This window comes from Larus michahellis, chromosome 9 (genome assembly GCF_964199755.1).
Source record: "Larus michahellis chromosome 9, bLarMic1.1, whole genome shotgun sequence".
Taxonomy (NCBI): domain Eukaryota; kingdom Metazoa; phylum Chordata; class Aves; order Charadriiformes; family Laridae; genus Larus; species Larus michahellis.
The window spans coordinates 7,224,271-7,245,358 of NC_133904.1; the positions used below are offsets into that span (position 1 = coordinate 7,224,271).

Sequence of the window (21,088 nt, forward strand, 5' to 3'; positions counted from 1 at the left end):
AGTACAGTACAGCCTATACCACATAAAACATGCCTTGCATTGTATGTCCATGACTCCTTTACCAAAAGATTGGCAATTCTAGCTCTAAGAATGAGGAAAGTGTATCTCCTTTTACAGCATGAGGTGAGGCCAGATGCTTTAAAGCTATTTACCTGACACCACATTCTTTCTCAGGATAAATTAATGAAGGATTTCTGCAAAGATGATATATATCACCACACCAATGTTTTTCCCACATAAACTGTCAATGCTACAAATTAATTCTATGAGAATACTTAGTATGGCTTTTTATCACCACAAAGGAACAGCTTCCTCTGCCAAAAAAAAGACTCAACCAGAGAGCATTCTTCTGACCTCATCAATCCTCATTAGTATGCTGTAGGATGGTCATGAACTAAAATTTTTCTCAAGTCCCCAGAAGTGTGCATCTAGCCTACTGAGGTCTACCTAGCCTAAAGATCAAGTTGCCATTTACTAGATGAAAACACGCTGTTCTTACAAGAAAAGGTAGCTCCAAAGAGCTCACAAAAGTAACAAGCGACATTTAAATGTTTTTATTATAATATCTATTCAGCACAAACATCATTATGATACAGGAAATATCTAAGATCACACTGCTCAATTTCATATTCGTCATAAAATGCTCAAGCCATTCGAGAGGACCCTGCTCGAGCACTGTCTTTTTTATATTTTTTTTATTTTTTTAAAGAGCAGGTCAATTAAAAGTTGCAGCTTTAGAAATTTAAGGATTTAACATCAGGAATACAAATCTTGAGTTTGACAAGTTCAATCCCATCATTACTATCAGACTTTTATGTGAATCAGGCTAGTCTTGCCTTTATCGTAATAGACTGCAAGACTTGAAGATTTTGACCCTCTAAATTGAAAATTCATGTGGTATTCCATATATGTTCTGCTGTCCTTCTCAAGGTACCAGGTCACTTCTAACACAAACTTCTAGTTCTCAAACTTCACATCAGACAGTTACACAATGAAGTTCTAGAACATACCTAACAACCTTGTTCATTAGCCATTTTGTTGCATGTTGTCCATGGTGTATGGTACACATCTATTATCTATAAATATTATTTGAATTGTCTTGCATATTAGCAGTGACTTATTGCAAGTACAGGTTTACTACAATCTAAAGAGACATTTTAAAAAGCTTATGCAAAAATCGGTATATGACTTCTCTTATATGAACAGGCTGAAACCTTCCTCCAAGACAACGAGAACAGCTGCACTCAGGTAGGGGTTCATAAGATCTGTATTCTTAAGTTATCATGATTTTAAAGGCAAATTATCAAGAGATTTTTGAGAATCTTGATACACGTGTCTTCATGAAGATGGCTTACACTTGGAGGCCCTGAATATGTACTGAAGTACGTTAGCATGGTAAGCTGTGAAAAGGAACCAGTTAAGATAGGCAAAGAAGATTCCCACCTTTTAATTACACAGTGGTGAAAGCAGGATTCAAATGTAACATGTTACTCTGTCTCTAAATGCAGTACATTAAAGTGTAAAAAAAACCAACCCAAACATTAGAAAGCTGATTTGTTTATACCGCAAGAAGGCCAGCAAGATACTTCGTAACGACTGGGTGCAGGTTTAGGCTTTTAAGAGTAAAATTTACACTGAAAAAAGAATTTTGAAGTTTATTGTATAGAAACAATTTATTGGAAAGGAAAAGCTTATGAACGTCACCTGCTAGTGAACCAGTATCTTCAACTGAAGGAAAAGAATTTCTGAAGTTTGATTAGACTGAATGTCCTTAGTAGAGATGGCAATTCTCACAAGCACAGCTTTATTTTACAACGTGCTGACATGATCATTTCGGATTTTTTAAAAAAGTCTTATTTATGAGCGACGATAAAAATCTTACAAGATGCGTAAGGAAACATTAACATTACTGTATTTAGTACATACTAACAGTTTTCAAATGCACTAAAACTTGAAAGAAAATTCAACAGGATAATACACATTGTAGCTTAAATGTTCAATGTTTATTTCGATAAAAAAAATTACTTCCAGGATAATTTAAAAAATCAACAACAAAACTAACACAGTATAACATACCTGGTATGCACAGTACAGAAATCTGCTCAAGGTCTTTCACCCATCGAGCCATCTGACTCTTTGGAAGTGAGAACAATATCCAGTAATAGCCTTTAAAGAAAAAAAAAGAAAAAAAAACACAACACAAAACCATGGTTGTATGAAAACAAAAGGTACATACAGATTTTACCTACAGTTCTTGACTGATGTGAACTTTTTCAAAACACGTAAGGTGTCTTACAATTAATAAAAATTTTACCTACAGAACAAGAATGTAATATTCTATCCTTAACAAGCATTAGCATTCAGGTCTTCAAAAATGAGAAACAGGCCCCAAAAGTTTCCTTCTGTATGAATACCTGAAGTCTAGGGTTATTACTATCATATACAAATTCTACAATATTCCCAAGCGTTAATGCTACAAACTCATTAAGTACAAAAAACAAACAATTTTTAAAGTTCAATGCATGTTTTCACTGGTAAAATGGGACACACAGAACTTCTGGGTTTATATGAAAATACTGTCATTTCCCAACAAATATAATGCACATGTATGTGTATACATATATAAAAAAATAACAATCCACTTATTTAATAACTTTAATAAGCTAAAATTTATACAGAAGTAGCAGCATAAAGATCACATTATTCTAAGACAGTCTACCCATATCTGCAAAACAAGGCTTTTAAAGAGTACAGATAATTTACAAAATGTCTCCCCTTCAATTTAAAAATGAGATTTTTCTTCGTCCCGTCTGCACAGTAGCAAAAAGACAAATCCCAAGATGAAAAAAAATAATGAGAAAATTAACATACTACCATAAGTTACAACCACTCTTACCTAAGAAAATAAGGTATGAACGATTCTTCTGGAAGCCAGTCAGGAAATAAGGTATTGTTCATGGAATTCTACCTAAAAAAAATAAAAAGTATGGAAATTTTCAGCATTTTGCTTTAGAAAAGCAAAACAAGTCAGACACTTGAAATTTATTGATCTTTAGGTAATTATTAGGTTAGGAAAAACTTATGATAGCAGTAACTGTATCTTTAGAACTCAACTCTAAAAATAAAAGTACGGGTGGCTGTACATACTTGGCTGAAGAAAAACACTGAGATGAAGAGTGACTGACATATAACATGCATGGTCTATATTTTTGCATGAATAACTGCAATCTGCTCTTCTGTCTCCCATTACTTTAATTTTGAATGACAAAGATCAAATGTCTAGCCAATTTAAGATATAATTTTTTATTGAGTAATTTATCACACAATACCTGTCGGTCCTTCTACTTTTTTTTTTGTCCACATGAAAGTCTTTAGAAGTAGCCTATGCAAAATTAAATATAACCTCTAGTGATAGCAAAGTAGTTTTAAAATGGCTTCTGTCATCATCATCTCTGAATTTTAAGTCATAAGTTTCTTGATCTCCCCAAAAAAGATTATCTTCTTTGTCCTTCAACTTCTTTAACCTTTAATCAGATCCTAAACTATGCTCTTTAACACAAGGAACACCATATCTGCACTACCTTTAACCAACTTTTCTCGCCTTTTGTGAAAAGGCTTAATATTTTATTTTGCAGCAGTTATATTTATCACCACTATTTCATACTCTAGAAGTTTGGAATCATCCTGTAAATACGTGGGTAAATTAAAATAACATTTTAATGTTACCTTAAAAGATATCTAGATACAAATTAAAATTTGTATACCCTATATATATAAAACCACAAAATCATTTAATAAACTACATTAAGAATTAAGAGCAATTTACTTTCAGAGACATTTAGCTGCTATTTTATTTTCAGTAGCTGAAAGAAACAAGTCAAAGCTATTTTAAAAATTATCCCCTAATATATATATATAAAAAAGAAAAATTCAGCAGACACCCACCTAAAGCTAGAACTTTCTTTTCAGCAAAGTGTGTATGTCAGAACCTGTTCTACACTGCAGAACTGTTGCTGGGGTTATAAAACCACCATAATCCAAATCAAAAATAAAAATACCGAACACTCTGCATAAAGGTGATAGAAGTCCAACAGTCACTGAAACTTGTTTTTATATTTCAAAAAAAAGCCAACTTTCATTGTCGTAATGACGGATTCGTATTTGCAGAGGAAGTACCAGAAAAATATAGATTTACCTCCAATTGCAATATTTAAAACCTGCACGGAGTTTTATAATCCTGTACAAGTGTACACCAGATAAATTCAACAAATGTGGCTATACACAATCTCCAATTAAAACTAAAGTTCTTCATATATTTACATCTTTCTCTACTACAGTGACTTTTTATGCATTTGGAATTACCATTTTATCCTTAAATTGGTAATTGCCGAATGCGAGCCAACGCATAACAAACATCAGGCATTCCATTTAACTTGCATTTTTAGAAAGTCTTGCAATAGGTGTTGTACAACTTCTAAATTATTAACCATCGAAACAACGATAAAAAAGCTACATAAACAGAAATTACTGCAAGCTCCCTGAAAAATACATAAACTGAATACTAAAACCAAAACTGACACCTAATAAATGTTTTTTAAAAGCTTTTAATGTCACACAGAAACTCATTCGTTTCCTTAGCATGTAATTCATACTTAAGTAACTACCTTTTCTTCTCGTAGTGTCGTCTAAATCACAACTGTAGTATTTTGCCAACTTTAAACTGTAGACTTGGCATGACCGAGCTTTGTTTTTTTTAAGCTTGTAAGTTTTTGTACTGCCGTTTTAATTGCAAAATCATCTTGCACGTAATTCTTAAGAGTTTGCTTTAAAGTTCTGCACCTGAACTGCTGTTTTTCGAGTGAAGTAAATTTCTACCTATTGTTTCAGTAAAGTACTAAGCTGTCTTATCCGCAGCCTGTTTTTTTCCTACTGGTTTAGAAAGAGTTAAAAGCCAACACCCCACAAAAAAAACCACCAAGTTTTATTTTTAAGAGAAAAGGACATGGCGTCTTTGTTCTTACAAACTACGAAAACATATCCCCTTCTGAGCAGCAATGGGCAACAAATGCTCTTTAAACAGACATGGGCTTGGGGCTAAACATTTAACTGATGATGTAGTCCAGCCTTCACCTCTCCCCCCCCCCCTTTACTGCTGCATTGGAGTTACAAGCTGGTTTGCAGATGCCCCCCTTCCACGCTGCACTGGAGGGGAACAGGTCTGCAGCCCCCCCTCTCCCCACTGCTGCATTGGGGGACCCGTCTGCAGCTGCCCCCCCGTCCTCCCTGCTGCAATGGGGGACGGGGTGCTCGGTGCTGCAGGAGCCGCGGAGGCGGGGGGGGAAGCGCTCTGCAGCCCGGCAGCCGCCGAGTGTCAGCGGGGCGGTCGCCGAGCCGGGCTCCCTCTGCGGCACCCCTTCTCCCGCCGTTCCCCCCCGAAACTGCGAGGCTCCCCCCAAAAAAGGGTCACGGAGACAAGCGGGGGTTCCCACGGCTCCCCTCAGGGAAAGGCGGGGGGGGGGGCAGGGAGAGGCAGGCGCCCCCTCCCCCTCCCGGCTCCAAGGACATTTTGTTTTTCCTCCCAAGGACAAAGGACAATGAGAAGCGAAGAGACTCAAGCACTTACCCGGCGAAGAGCAGCCCGTCGGCAGGCACCGGGGGCCCTGAGAACGGGGCGCTGCTCCCCTCCTCGCCCTGCCCGCGGTGAAGGGCAGCCCCGCGCCCGCCCGGCGAGGGAGAGGCGCGGGCAGAGCTCCGCAGCCCGGCGCCATTGCCCTCCGCTCGTCGGCAGCCCCGGCAAGGCAGCCCGGCTCGCCGCCCTCCTCCGTCGTCCCGCAACCCCCCTCAGAGTGCTGGGCCCGACTTGGTCGCCGAGACCGGCACCCAAGGGCGGCTCGCCGGACCTCCCCGCTCCGAGCGGCGGGGACAACGCCCGGGAGCCCGTCCGCAGCTGCGGCTGCTTCCCCGGCCATCTTGTGCCGTATGTGTGAGAGACTCTCTCCCGTCTCCTCTCAACTCCTTCCTCCCCTCCCCCCCCCACAACATGGCCGCCCGCTCACTACTCACTGCGGCGAGGAAGGGGCGGGCCCGCGCCCCTGCCCCCCCTCCACCCCTCCGCCCCGCCCCGCCCTCGGCTGCGCGCGCGCGCCGCGCGCCGCTCCTCCATTGGCCGCGCCGCGACCGCCCCGCCACAGTCCGAGCGCGCGCATCGCCTCCATTGGTCGCCCTCGCCGCCGCTCCCCCACCTCGGCGCTCCTATTGGCTTCCGCCCGACTCTTCGCACCCCACACCCCGCCCACCGCGGGCTCGTGCCCCGTCCGCACAAGCCTCCCCTCAGGAGGAGGAGGGCGGCAGGGAGCCGGCTCGGAGCGCCCGCCCCGCCGGCGGCCCTGGGCCCTGCTGCCACCCGCTCCCCAGCCCCACCTGTCCGGCGCGTCCCCGGCTCCACCCCGCATCATCGCAGCCGCGACCTGCTTGATCTGAGCACCGCCTTCTCTCCTAGCCCACGCTTCAGATGTCTCTTCAGACCTCAGCCTGCCCAAGGCGCCCCTCGCCAACCTGCACCGACCTACACAGGGGCTCACCCCCCTAACTTGGCCTGTAAACACCCCTCGCCTAACGACCCAGTTCCCTATCTGCCATTCCTGCAGAAAGAACTCAGTTCTCAAGGCCAGGCTGGATGGGGCTTTAAGCAACCTGTGTCCCTGTCCCATGGCAGGGGGGTTGGAACTAGGTGATCTTTAAGGTCCCTTCCAACATAAACCATTCGATAATTCTATGATTCATTAGCCCTTTAGCAGGGCCTGTTGTGATAGGACATGGGGTAATGGTTTTAAACTAAAAGAGGGAAGATTTAGACTAGATAGAAGGAAGAAACTTTTTACAACTGAGGGTGGTGAAACACTGACCCAGGTTGCCCAGAGAAGTGGTAGATGCCCCACCCCTGGAAATATTCAAGGTCAGGCTGGACGGGGCTCTGAGCAACCTGATCTAGTGGAAGATGTCCCTGCTCGTTGCAGGGTGTTGGACTAGGTGACCTTTAGAAGTCCATTCCAACCCAAACTGTTCTATGATTCTATAGGCGGCAGCCTGGCCTGGGCCCTGGCACAGCCCACCCAGCACCAGGGCTGGGCACCGGCTCCACCTCACCACAGACAGAGGTGCCACAAAAATCTTTGCTCTCTTGACCAAAGTACAGCCAACTGCCCTGGGCCTCCGTCACTGTACACCCTGAACCCGCTCCTAAGCCCCGCCAGTGGAAAGAGCCAGAGCACTCGCATTGCCCACCTGCAACAGCAATCCCAGCCCTCATTCGTACCTCTCAAAAACACGACAGACACGCAAATAAAACTAGGTATCGCACTTTTTTTAGCCAACACCATAGAAACTGTCTCGTATGCCAACCTCACCAGGACGCTGCCTCCTATTTTGACTACTGCCATGGAAACCACTTCAGATATCAGCACAATAGAGGGGCATCCCCCACATTCTTGGTCACTGTCACAAACGCCTGTCCCCAGACAGTTGGTTATGATGTTCCTCTGCAAGAGGCACACCCAGCAAGCCTGACAGAACAGCATAATTAATATTTACATACTTCAGCAGTCAGTTTGAATGATATGCATGCCTGTCTCCTCCTTTTATTTGCACGGCTTACTCCATTAAAAGCAGAGAGAAAGGAGTCCTATTCTTCCTTTTTTATACTAATAACGTGGGTAGTTATGGCAGCAATTAAACCAACAATGCTTAAAATGATTGTGGAAGGTCTCAGGAGCTAGTCCGGCACTTGAAATCATGCAGTTGGACTTTAGCAGCGATCTCCTGAGCTGGGTCCTGGAAAAGCCAGAAGTAGCTGGTCAGCTGAAAAGAACTGCTCACTAATGTCCCTGAGGAGAAATGATTTTAAGTCAAGAGATGTATTTCCTTTAAAAACACAGAGAAAAGCTGACCTCCCTGTATAACATAGCAGGGGAGGAACACACAAATCTACTGGCTTGTAGAGAGTGGTGATAAGGTGGTTACCATCTTCAAAGAAGGAATGGTGGCCCACATGCGGTGGCCCACATAAAGGTACCGCAGCATGGGACTCTCCATCCAAGGAATCAATGGTGGAGCAAAAGAGCAGATACTGCTTCTCACAGGAAGAGGGCAAAAGGCCTTTTTTCCCCACCCCCACAAGAAAAAGAATTGAACTTCTGGTCTGTGGAGACTATGCAGAGCAGGAAGCCTGTTCTGCAACTTCATTCCCATTCAGATTCTTGCAAAGGCTAATCCTCTTGCTCTCACTGGAGCTACTCATGCGTAACTGCATGTAAAGGTGTTTGCATGGACAGAACCCAGATACTGTCCTCCTTGGAAAACAACCAATGGTGAAGAAAGGGGAAAGGCAGCCAAGGATAAGGCGGGAACTAGATAAAAGTAGGGCACAGCAAAAGCACTTCTACTCATGCAGGCATTTTCAGCCGACGCTGCAAGGTATGACTTCACAGTAAGGATCAAGATGAGAAGTTCAGTGTACAATTTCCAGCCTTTCTATTGTTTCTTCCCAGAATCCAAGTACATTTCTAGAAAGATATATAAAGTGTGATCACTTGCAATAACCACATGAAAGGGAGAAAAGAGATCATGATTGCACTTTTTAAGAGTACTGTAGTTCCAGGCAGAAGAGTTTAAGATTGTAACTGAACAAGACCTAACCTGTATGCTCAAACTGTTATCTGATTTTCTCTAACTATACCCGAATCTAACACAATAGACTGTTCCTCTTTTAAAAAAATATACATTAACAGACAGAAGCGGTTTTGGAAATCACTTTCTGTATTGCTGTTACGTGTAACCGAAAAATTACTGGAAGTCTAATATCCTTATTAAATATATTCAGTACTGCTCTTTTGCTTCCTGGCCACCAAGGCCTAAAGCAGCTCCAAAAAAGCTTACACAAGTATCCATTACCTCCCCTGTTTCTTGGCTTCAAGTGAGTTACATGTACATGAACGTAAGTATCACTCTCTCCAGACCTGCAGTACTTGTCAGACAACTTTGCTGTTCATGTACCAGTAACAGTCTTTCTGTTTGCATTCTTTTTTCCTAATTAAACAGTAGAATAGTGCCGGTCTCCTTTTTCACTTCTTTATCGCCCATGGTCAGTTTTGTGTAAACACAAAATTCTCATTTCTACTGCCTCTGTGGTTACCCCTGTTTTTTTCCGTCTAAGTTCAGCATTTCTACACAACTGCAAATTCCTCCATACCGTTTATTTCTTCTATTTTAGAGAACACGTTTCCTTGCTTTGTGTATCATTAGACCAAATACTTCAGCCATGTTTTATGAACCACATGTCTGATAATAACGAGACAACTTAACGTTTCCATTACTAATTTGGGAACTATTTTCTGAGACTGCATCTGCAGCTAGCATTCCAGATACACACAACCTCACTTTCTGATACTTACTCCAACTATTTTCTCCTACAACCTTTTTTCCTTCTCCCCAGCTCCCGTGAAGATTGTTATTATCCCTTAGGGACGACACGCAAAAGCACACTGTAGTTTCACAGGACGGTGTCCCTTCCCTGCCGACCCCAACATGCCCTCTGCACCAGAGGATACCAAAAGATTGGTGAAGCAGCTCGTTCTTTGTGATACACAAGGTGCAAATGTAGCATATAGCTCTTTGGTGACACAAATATAATGGAAAGGGAGAGATCTAACACCCGTATTTGACAAAATGGTTAAGTACTGTATCTGCCTTTTGAAGTGAAAAGCCAGAGTCTAAACAAGATTGAGAGATGTGCGATGTCACCAAACTTTTTTTCAACCAAAATTCTATCACTGTTCGGGAGAAATCAATAATAATTTTCTAGGCCTGAAGCCAAACATAATAGTTTGGATTATTTCGATAGAGAATACGCAAACAGGATATCAAATGCCCTTTGAACACAGTAAGCTGTTTTGTGGCAGGCATTTAACTTCCTCCAAACTGGATGTTCACAGAAATTGTCATTGTCCTGAATAAAGTCCTATTTTCTATTTTTGTATGTAACCTGTAACATGTTACTAAAACAATCTTTTATTTTATTTTTTTTCCCCTTCTGTTTCCTTCCTCAGTAATTCACTATTAAAATCAAGTCATTGTGCAGGCAGATAGAAATTACCTTCTATCACACTGCTGAAAACCTGGGATTTTGGAGCAACGTGCCCAGATGCTTCAAGAGTCCGGCTATGCCTGCGCCGCTCGCATCTTGTGGGCTTCTCACAGCCGTGACACGGAATAACAGCAACAGACAGAAATGCAAATAAAGACAAAGTTCTTCTAAGCATGGAACCAACTTCCCTGTGTGACGGGTGAGGATGATTATGGTATATTGATCCTGGCTAAAGGTTTTTGCTGCTGTCACAAAACAAGCAGTAGCAACAGCAGCAGCAAGGGTAAAACCCAATTCTAGCAATCAGCTCATGCTATTCATTCTGCTCCGGGGCTGGATCTGGAATTCAAATCCAGACTTTTGTTCCAGCCTGTAATGAATAATTGCAAACACATCCACACACACAGAGAGAACTTTTACATACGCCCTTTTTGTTTCTAGGATTTAACACTGAAAACTAAGATTATGTTAATATGGTCGTTTTGCTAGCACTTTTTCGGTGCTCGTGTTTAGAACGATGAACCTTGCGAGCAGCAAGAAAAAGGTTTATTACCAAGAGTAATTAGAAACAAATTCCTATCAGTGTCATAAACATATGGTAAAGAAAAAAAATCTTTCAGTCTGCTAAGCCAAACTCCAGTGCTTTTTCAATTTATTCAAAATGAAGCAATTTTAACCAAGATTCAGCTCTTTTTATTCCTGTTTCCAAAGAAAAATAAGCTATCAATAAAAACTATAAGGACGTAATGGAATTGAGAAATGGAACCAATATCTTAGCTGTCTTTCCTAAGCAAATTTTTAACTTGTTGGTCACAATGCATCAAAGAATCAGTATTGTTCCTGTACACGTGATCTTGTGGCCTGAGCTCAAATTTTGGATCTAAGAGTTCCCAAACTTACCCACTTCACTATTTCAGTTTTGCATGAGTTCCTGTACAGAATAAGGCAAATAAAAGACCAGTAACTGTTGTCTAATGAGAGCATTAATTATTGTGCTTTCTATTAGCTTGACTAAGGAATATACATATATTTTTCATGAGAAATCAAGTTCACTTTTCCTAAGGAGGTTTGAAACTTGAAGTTCTTTGTTGTTATTACAGATCATCTTCTAATTATCCCTTGTTGCCATCTTAACTGTAAGAAATAGTAACCACCTCTGTCAAGGTATTTAACACTGTATTTGGTCAACATTTAACATACAGTGATTGCCTTAAACAGCAGTCTTAGAGGTATAAGAAAGGCGGGAAAGATACACTAGCCCTTATTTTGATGAAATCTTATGACAGTTTGTGATTGTTTAATAATATGTTTAATTGCTTCTTAAAGTAAGCCACTGGAGCTTGGAACAACGGATCTGTTTCTTTACCCCCATTTTTTAACCCCTGCTACCTGTAAGAAGTTATTTGGTTTTTTTTCAGGTCAGCTTTTAGGTAACAAACTATTGTGCTTGGCTTGACAAACTTTTATAAGAGGACTGGGACGTGGTAGAAAAAATACTGATTGACCATTTTGCCTGTCCCTACTTGGACACTAGAATTTCTGTAAGTGCTAACAAGGTATTACATGTCTCCTTACGAGAAAAAGAATGATGCAACTTCGCTTAGTACTGAAATCACCTTTGACAGCAAATAAGAAAGTAATGTGCACCTTCCCAGGAACTTTAATACCTGTAGCTATAGCAAGCAAAGGCAGGTTCTGTGACTTACACACTTTAATTTCTCCCTACTGATGAAGCCTGCTGCTTGGATACTTGCAGGACTGGAAACATGCAAGGATTAGACATATTGGTGGGGTTTTAAATCTGTTTAAAGAGTAGAAGCTGCTAACAGTGTTCTTTTTCTTACCATTCTAGCTGGAAAATATGGTCTGCAGAGTCGTAGGAGTGTTCTGCTGAGCTGGGAGGCGGTCATTGTTTTATCAAGAGTCTGTAAAAAAAGCATTGGCAAGATTAAGAGAGCCATACACAATTTTACGTTTCAAAACAGAGATACTGTTCTCTCACTTTCCAATATATCACACAATTGGTACGTAAAGAGTCAGAAGAGAACACTTTGTAACTTTTAAGCAAAATCTTCAGAGTATTTGGATTTTAAACGTAGCTGGGAAAAAATACATTTGGCAATGAAATTAATAATAATTTGGAGGTTTTTTTAAACCCGGATAATTTGAAATTCTAGCTTGATTACTTCCTTGTGCAGATTTAAAGTTCATTTTCCAAAGGCATTCATCTGTCTATCCTTGAAATTTATTTGCTGCAAACATGAGCCAGTAAAGTTTGATTGCTTAAGTATTTGAGGAATATAATCAGAAAAAGGAAAACAGACTTAGCACAAATATGTATTTACACATGAAAATCAAGGACACCCCTCCCCCCCCAACTATAAGCTCTAATTTTTATTTTCTACTAACTCTCCATCTGAGTTCTAGTGGATACTTTGGAAAGTTTAGATGACGAGCATAACAACAAATATACTTTCTTGATAAATCGTGGAGGCACAGGGGCTTCATACTAGCCTTGCAAACATGATGAATTTCACTCAAATCGAACAAGATGAATTACAGCTACTCTAGAAAGAAAAGAAAAACAACCCGGGCCTCCAAAAACGCAAGTATAGAACTGGGATTTTTATTTCAAGCAAGTTTCAAGCCTGTTTCCATAACAATCTTCATTCTTGTCTCCTGAGTGCAGGTAGCACCATAAGGCATTTTATTGATTGCTATATAATAGTTGACAAAATGATGCATTATGCAGCAAATTGCCACATGCAGTGAAAAGAAACTGTGCCTTTTTTCTGAAATCTTATAAGCATATTTTTTTTTTATTTTATAGACAGTCTGATGAAGCCCTGAATCACCCCGTTGTAACGTACCATATACATAAAAGAGAAGACCCCTTATTTTTGTAGCTCAAAACAAACTTCTTTGTATTTGTCAACACTTGTTAGATGTGGAGTCCCATCAATTTTTGATGTAGTGATGCTATATCAGGGACACACTTGGATTAGAATGTCACCTGAACAGAAATAGCTTCTGTGTCAGACGGATGTTTCCCGTGAGCTTTTATATTTTCTTCCTGCAGTCAGTTCGCTATAAACTGGCTCCTGCCAGAGCTTTATCCATCTAGGAGCGCTCATCAGCCTAGGGACTAGAGCGGTTTTGTGCACATCAGGCATGTCCTCCATCTAAGCTCCAGATTTAGCAGCTTTAACTGTTGCAGGCAACAGATTTGCATGCTGAAAGAAATACTCCTTCGCTCTGACCAAGCCACTAACGGCGATAATCTTCTCTCAGCTTGAAATCATTCACAATGTTTTGGGGTTTTTTTTTTCATATTTAGTCAAAGCTTAGTATTAGAAGGTGAGCTGGTGAAAAAACGTAATCAGCCCAAGAAAACACCGTTGGTAGAGTCTCGTTGCAAAATTAGGTCAATGGCTTTTTGTACAATTAAAGCGGCAAAGGGGACGCAAGACACCTTGGGTGAGACATCCACAGCACTTGATCACTGTCTGAACAATCTGACTGCAACTGTCATCGCAGTTTCACCCAGCAGAAGACCTGAACAAGATTCTGTATGCCCAAAAGACGACTTACTTGCTTCAAAATTTAATAGCGGATTTCACAAGAAGTTACTACCTCTCTCTACAAATGTGTCTTGTTTTAAGGTCTAGAAACATTTAGATTAATAACAAAAGCTGGGATTTTGATCTCTTCTTGTTACTCCAAATATATGGGTCTTCAGTTACGTGCCTGTGCCTTTAATTCAGAGCTGAGTAATTACATTTAGGTCAGTGGAATCACTCCAGGTTTTTCTTGGTGTGTCTAAATGGAATGTTGTCCTAAGGATTTGGAAGCATATGAAATGAATTTAGGAACGAACATGTATGTCAGTACTTGGAAAATGTAACTGCCATGAACTAACCCAGAACATAAAGCAGAGGTCTGTGAGTTCCAAGAGTAAGAGCAAGCACATATATGCAGGTATATCTGCATCAATAATCTTTGTATTTTCCCCAACATTTCTTATTCTTGCCTATTTTTATTAATAATGGCAAAAGGAATAATATGAATTAAATTGTGCTAGGTACTTCACCTCTTATTCATCTGCTTCAGTATACCTTTAAAACCTTGCCATGAAACAGAATATCAAGAGATTGAATGTTAGACTTAAGTAGAAGCAAATAGGTGAAAAAAAAATGCATTTAATCAGGGAACCATCTAAAATTTTATTGTAACAATCCACACACATTGCTGGTATTAAAGAGTACATTTGAACACTGACGTCGTATGTAAGATAAAGGAGACCATAGAATGCTTTTAAGGAAAAAAATGCATGGGGAACATGAATTGTATGTGTAGGAGATACAGTCAAATGCTTGAATAATTTAGAATCATAACATGAACAAAAATGAAACACTGGGACTTTAATAACTGGCTTTTTTTTTTTTCCTTAAACTCCAATTATTAATATATTGTGCTTCTGGCTAAGATATCAGGTGCTGATAATGAATATTCAGGGACAGTACTTTTGCTGCATGAATGAAAACTATTCTCTTCAGCAGATTAATAAAGGATTATCTTTATATAGAGATATACACACACACTAAAGACAATGAAAATTAGAATAAAAAATGAAGTTGAAAAACAATTATTTAAACTCAGAAAGTCTACTCAAGTGATGATAATAAAATGGAATTAAGCATAGGAGAAAATATAACCTAATTAAGAGGTTCAGAAAGGCATATTAGTATATGCTGGAAAAGTAATTTTTATATATGATTTTATGCTTTATATTATCATTATAATGCACAGTCTTATACGAACAAACCAAAGATGCACATGAAGTTTCCATGAGAGGTCTGTACCACACATATTGATGGTCGTCGGTGCACGCTGCATTCCAGTTACATTTGACCTGCAGATTTAATGTAACCCTTGGAGGATATAAAAGGGCAATCAAGAAAATAACGATCTTGAGGTGGCAAAAAAGGTTTCTTTACATTGCTTTTCTGTCACGAAGGAATCAGCATCTCAGAGAAATCTTCGCAGGTGACAGGCTTTAAAAAGAAATGCTCTTCTAGGCCCAGAGCGAGGAGATCAAAGGCCTTGCAAAAATTCAACTGCAGTTAACATGGCGGAATGGGACTTTCTCTTGGTTTTAAGTATGACTAATCCTTTCTGCAACCCTAGTTTCGATATGAATATCGCGGTTAGAAGTTATCAAGCCTTTCGTGAGCAGCTGAAACAAGGAGGCCTGCTTCCGCATACCCCCCAGCATCGCCGCGCCTGCGCCATGCCCACAGAGCCCGCCGTCGCTCTCGGCTCTACGTTACTGACCGGTCAACTGGCACAGAGATGCCGATTGCTCCGTCAACAAGGAAAGCAGAAAAAAAACAGCCTTTGCACTCATTTTGTAGTCCTTTTTCGCAGAACCACTAATTTGTCTCTACAACCTGCAGCCTCCCCCAAAAGCGCAGAAACACCAGAACCAGAATTTGTTGAAACTGAACATCGGATCAAAAGCTCAAGGCCTCTAACAGCACGATTTCGTGAGCCCTGCCTCCTTAAGAAGCCAGGATAAAAATACAGCTACATGAAAAATAAATGAGCAGCTTTTCCTGACTCTGAAACCAGAAAATAATGACACGAAACCAAAATCAAATGCAACAATATCGCTCATATTCCCAAATGCCAGCATTAATGCTCCCTCTCCCAGCGACTTGTTAAACAAATGAGCCTTATAATGTATTTTGCAAGTGAAAGATCCCGGAGTGGAGACAGTAAACTCCAAAACCAAAGCCCCTTAACAAAAATGCTGTTGCTTTCTCCACGAGTTTTGCAGTTAAGAGGATTCAGTCTGACCTTGCTCCTGCCACAATCAGTTTTTTCTCTTTTGATCAAACGAGCGGTTCTGCCGCACTGGCAGTGGCCTGAGATTTTTTTAGATCAAAACTAAGATCTCAATACCTGGAAGTCAAGTCAGCCTGTGCAAGTCAAAAAGGGCCGGTAGCATGTGTGCATAGACCAGTCAGCCATCTTTTTATACTAGAATCAAACACTGTATTTAAAACATGCCTAATCTACTACATTTCCCCTGAACACCTCAGCCATGCCTCCGTGATGCCGGAGCAGCTGTGTTAATCATCCTGGTTATCCTCGCTAGGGGCTTCGTGGCGTTTTTGGAACCATCTTACACCTCTGAATTTTTTAAAGTCTCGTGGAGAGAGACACGATTCTGGTTGTGATTCCCCTCAGGAGAACTTTTCCCCTTTTTCCTTGTTTTTCTTACTTCTTGTTATTATTTTGTTAGCTTAACTTTAAAAATGAAAGCCTTTGGACTGAAAGAGGGTGAAGGTGGCATGAATAAGCCTCTCGATGAAAACCAGAGAGAAAAACCTTAAAATACAAACTCCCCCGAACACAACATGTCTCCTCCCGCTGCATTAACGCCGCTTCACGAAATGGCGACTGCCTCTGTAGACAGCTGCCTACAAACGCAGGCGTCCCCGCAGGAAACCATAAATGCAACTTTTTTTTTTTTTTTCCCTTTCTTTTAAAAGCTTTCATTTTTCTCTCTTTACATTCAGTCCCTCAGGGACTCTTCGGAGCCCTCCACAAAGCCGTGACCTGACAAACAGGGAAGGACGGGGGACGCGCACAGAGCTCTCCTTGTGCAGGGACCAGCATCTCCCACCTTTGGGCAACCACCCGGACACCCATCCCCACCGGCGTGGGGCGAGTGGGTTCAGGCTGAGCTGGGACACCGGGCTCTAGGCTCCAGCGCCCCGGTCAGTGCAAATAAATCTGCTGATTCAGCCGGTATCACCGCGATCTTGCGTTTCCAGAATTTTCTCCCTCCGCTTCCCAAACATAAAGGGACTTTTGTGCTAAATACCGAGCTGGAGCACGGATGGGCTCCGTGTAGGGCGCCATGTGGTATTTGGTTTCTCGCTACAGTACATGTTTTTATAATGATGGGGGAAGGGAAGGAAGGGAGCTGCTCTTACCAGCATGCCAATAATCTGTTGCAAAGGACTGGAGCCTCAGAGCCAATTAGTCCTGAAGTTAACCATTTAACTGCTGAAAAAGCTCAAGTCTCAGCCACAGACTTAGTGAGAATTAGGGAGAGAATACGTGGGTACCCAGGGCATCAAGCTCAGTGCAGATTTGTTCTTTTTTTACACTTTGGTATACTACACACTTTAGTATATTTTCAATAAACCGCCAAAATTCTCTCAGGTCACACCATGCAAAGGTGGGACAGCTATATCCAGAACCCCTACATAGAAAAATATGGATAAAAGCTGGATTTGTTTCAGGATCTGTGCCAGCCTGTGGAGGAACTGTGAAAGCCACCCACAGGAGCTGCATTTCTGATGGGAATTTCGGGTGGGTCCAAGTCCCTGCCACAGGAAGGGCAAAGCCAGGCAGCCCAGCGTGGGGCGGGAAGGGTCAGGGTGCTGCCCTGGCAGAGGAGCCCTGTGTCACTGCTGTCACACTGCTGTGCCACTGCAGCATCTCCCAGCCATGCTGCTGTGGGATGGAAAAACACCATAAGGTGGGGCAAGCTCTAAGAATGCCATGGCATAGTCTGTCTCCCTCTAAATGGATACATCTCCATCATCCCTGCGCTATGCCCAGACACAAAGACATACTTTGGACCTCCCTGCACCAGCCTTGTTTTTCTAACCCCTTAACTGCATTAGAACAGGACCAGCCCACTCCCCCCCCCCCAAAAAAAAAAAAAAGTTCTTTTTATATTCTACAGTTTGATTTGTCATAAACTTTTAATGTTTGAGGCAGACTAGCTCATGGCCTGTTGCGCACTGCTGAACAAGCCGGGTAAGAAAATGCTTGGGGAATTCCCAGCCTTAGTCTATTTTCTCCAGGGGCAAGCCTGAACATGGCCAGGGAGCACAGACAAATTAGTCCTAATGCAGAGCAACAGCAACATGCTCCCACTTGACCCGGTGCGTCTGTAAAATAGTTTTTGTGCTCTTTTTTTTTATTCCATGACTTAACAGAGAATCTCAGAGATGCCAGGAAGACCAGCAGAGTTTGCACAGCACAACGAACTGCCCTGGAATACCAAAAGCAGCCTCTCCACCCCAGCTCATCAGCCCTAGCAAGAAGCAGAGTTTATTTGCTTGGGAGGGGCCGTACTGGTGCTGATGGGCTGTTTCCAGTCCAAGCAAGCGCTGCAGTGTACATGAAAGGCATATTCCTTCACCACTAGCCTCTCTAACGGATGAAGTCAAATCTCCCTTCATGCCATGGAGAAGGTCCAGTGCACATGGAAGGTGCCTGCTGCTCCTCCTGAAGGGCTATAGCAAGGCTGGCACCATAATGCATCTCACTTTTAAGCTCCAGGAAGAATTCTGGCTCCATTAAAGTATAACTTTACATTCAAATTAAAAACGCTATGGGGGGGGGGGGGAACGAACATATTGCTAAGAAAACAGGAGGTTACTTAGGCATGTGAGCTGTCAGAGCTCTGGCAATACAAGAACTCTCTTGTTCCTGTTGCCTCCCACAGCTGCATTCACTAAATATATCCTGGGCAGAGAACTGCATTTCTCCACCCCTTTCTCAGCCCAATCAGGTTTGCACAAACACCACCCGGCTCCCTTGGGACATGCAGTCAGGCAGCAGCGATGCCCTAGTTACAGGCAGCATGAAGGACAGAAGAGACTAATAATGTCTGCAACGGGGCAAAATTGTTACAACCCCAGGTCATTTTGAGAGAGAGCGCATGTGGCTGATCGATGTTTAACTGTTAAAACCAGCGTGGTTTGCTCTCCGTAAGGATACACCCCATTTGTATGTCGTAATACTGGAAGCTATTCCCATCGGAGGATTTTTCAATAGCTTGTGGAAAAAAAGAACTGGTGATCTCAGAGCAAATTCAAGCAGAAGAATGGTCATCTCTTTAAAATAAACTCAGCTCCTGGTTTAGAGGTGAGCAGTGGTCTTCAGGGCCCGGCTGGCCCAGAGAGCGCAATCCCAGTTTTACTTTCCGTCAAGTCAAGGCTCTATGGCATATTGTGTCATCATATACCTGCCTCTGGGGGAAAAAAAAAACCCCACCTATAACTGAATTTCTATAGGGCCAAGGTGCTTCCCCCACAACCTCCATTCTGCTCTCCACATTTCTCCTACCCTCACTTTGCGTCTTTTACTTGCAAGGACACGGATTCTTTGGCCAGGCAAAATGGAGCCTTGGTCCCAACTGCAGCCTTGAAACACTGCTGCAATCACAGCAACAAAGAAGAGGAAAAGCTGCCCCTTCTGATAGAGTTAATTCTATAGTGGATCAAATTCTGGCAGAAAAAAAAAGGGAGTCATCTTGGTGGCTTTCCTTGCTTTCAAGCTGTGAGCCAGCAGGGATTTTGAGCCTCCTGGTCCCTGCTTCTTCTTTTCCTCACAGTTCCCTATTTCTTCAACACCTCCAGCTCCTCTAGCAGCAAAACAAATTTGACAGAATCTAGTCAATTTTTCAAGCTTTCTCATTTTTAAGAAGTCAGTGGGAGCAGACTGTATCTTGCAATCAAACCTCACAGGAAGGAGAATTAAATATCTCATGCATGACCTTAATCCGTAGGATTTTGTAGATAGTTTTTCTGGTAATCTCAGTACTCAGAGCTTATCACGCATTCAAATCGTATCTGTAGCCCAAGAACATTTTGCAACAAAAGGAACCCAAATTCATTTTGATATAATTATGCAGTCATACAAGTCACATGCTTGCTGGGGAATAAATATAAATACTGAGCTTTGGGGAATATCTGGCAGACTTACATCGAAATGTAAAAAAAAAAAAAAAAAACAACCCCAAAAAAACCCCACACCAAACTCAAGAATGAAAGCTATCTATTATATAAGGGAAAAAAAAGATCAGTTTTAGATGTCAAATTGCAGTAGAGGAAAAAATGGCATAATGTAAGAAAAGGCTTTTAATAGCTCCTTTTTTTCCAATCTGCAAAACATAAAAGAAAGAACCTAAACTCATACTTAAGCATCCACATAAAGTAGGGACCTTATTTTCAAAGGTAGTAATATCATTTGAGGTATTAAAAAGCTTTGAAATCAGATAAATCATTCACAAAATGGCCACAGGTCCCCCCCTAAGCTTAATCAAAGAGCTGAAAGCTAGAAAAGTTAGAAAATTGTGCTGTGTTTTTTGTGTCTTTCCTACACATTCTCTTCTCCTCTGCTTTTCTTGCCTTCTTGAAACAAATTGTCCTCAAAGACTGTTCTAATTTTGTATTTAGAAATCGCCACTATTTTAATTAGTGAGAACAACTACACCCTGCTGCACCGGTTGTACTGAAAATGAGCTGTGTTCGCTGGGGACAGAAGTGGTTTTGCCTGCTCTGATCTCATAAAATCTGCCGGATCCTATGGATTTCTGAGTGCTTTTAAGAAAGAAATACAAAATGTGAAACCAGGTGTTAAGATTGAGCCACAGAGAAGCCACGGGAGCACGAGTTACCTTCAACAACACACTCCAGTTCTAAAAGCAAACAAAAAAAGGCATAAGAAACTGGGAAGGAAGGTTTCATTCCTCAACCAAGGCAGTGACTCACCCACATTCCTGACTGCTCCAACCAGGGAGGCAAACCCTCCTCCTGGCAGACCAGATCCACCGCGTTTTTCCTATGAGGAGCAAATCCCAAGCCAAGGCAAGCCGTGGTGGTGGCACATCATAGCAGACGCAGCACAGGGCCAAGTGTATTTCAGAAAGGGATCCTCCTTCACCAGCCACTGTATTAGCTTGCCTTCCTGAAAAGATTTAAGAATTCAGAAGTTCTGCTTTTCACACCTGAAAAGAAAAATGGCTACTACTAACAATTGCTTCTCAAGAGCCAAACTTTTTTTTAGATACCAAGGTTTTCTGAAATTGCTAAGAGGCAGTAGTTGACTTTTTTTTAAAAAAAAAATAAATATCCA

General features: G+C 41.8%; 1 protein-coding gene across 6 annotated transcripts in view; it reads right to left on the reverse strand.

Annotated features, from left to right (window-relative positions):
* Positions 1-20,854, reverse strand: part of CHD2 (chromodomain helicase DNA binding protein 2) — an 88,503-nt gene extending 67,649 nt beyond the window's left edge. For 4 of the 6 annotated variants that reach the window (XM_074600572.1, XM_074600578.1, XM_074600580.1 and 1 more), the window contains exons 1-3: positions 5,624-6,069; positions 2,897-2,968; positions 2,077-2,166 (exon numbers count right to left, since the gene is read on the reverse strand). The gene's annotated coding sequence lies outside the window, so the exon portion shown is untranslated. Of the gene's footprint in view, positions 1-2,076; positions 2,167-2,896; positions 2,969-5,623; positions 6,070-11,985; positions 12,067-20,724 lie in introns of those variants that run through there. The other 2 variants (XM_074600575.1, XM_074600577.1) reach the window with 2 other exon arrangements.
* Positions 20,855-21,088: the final 234 nt, after the last annotated feature.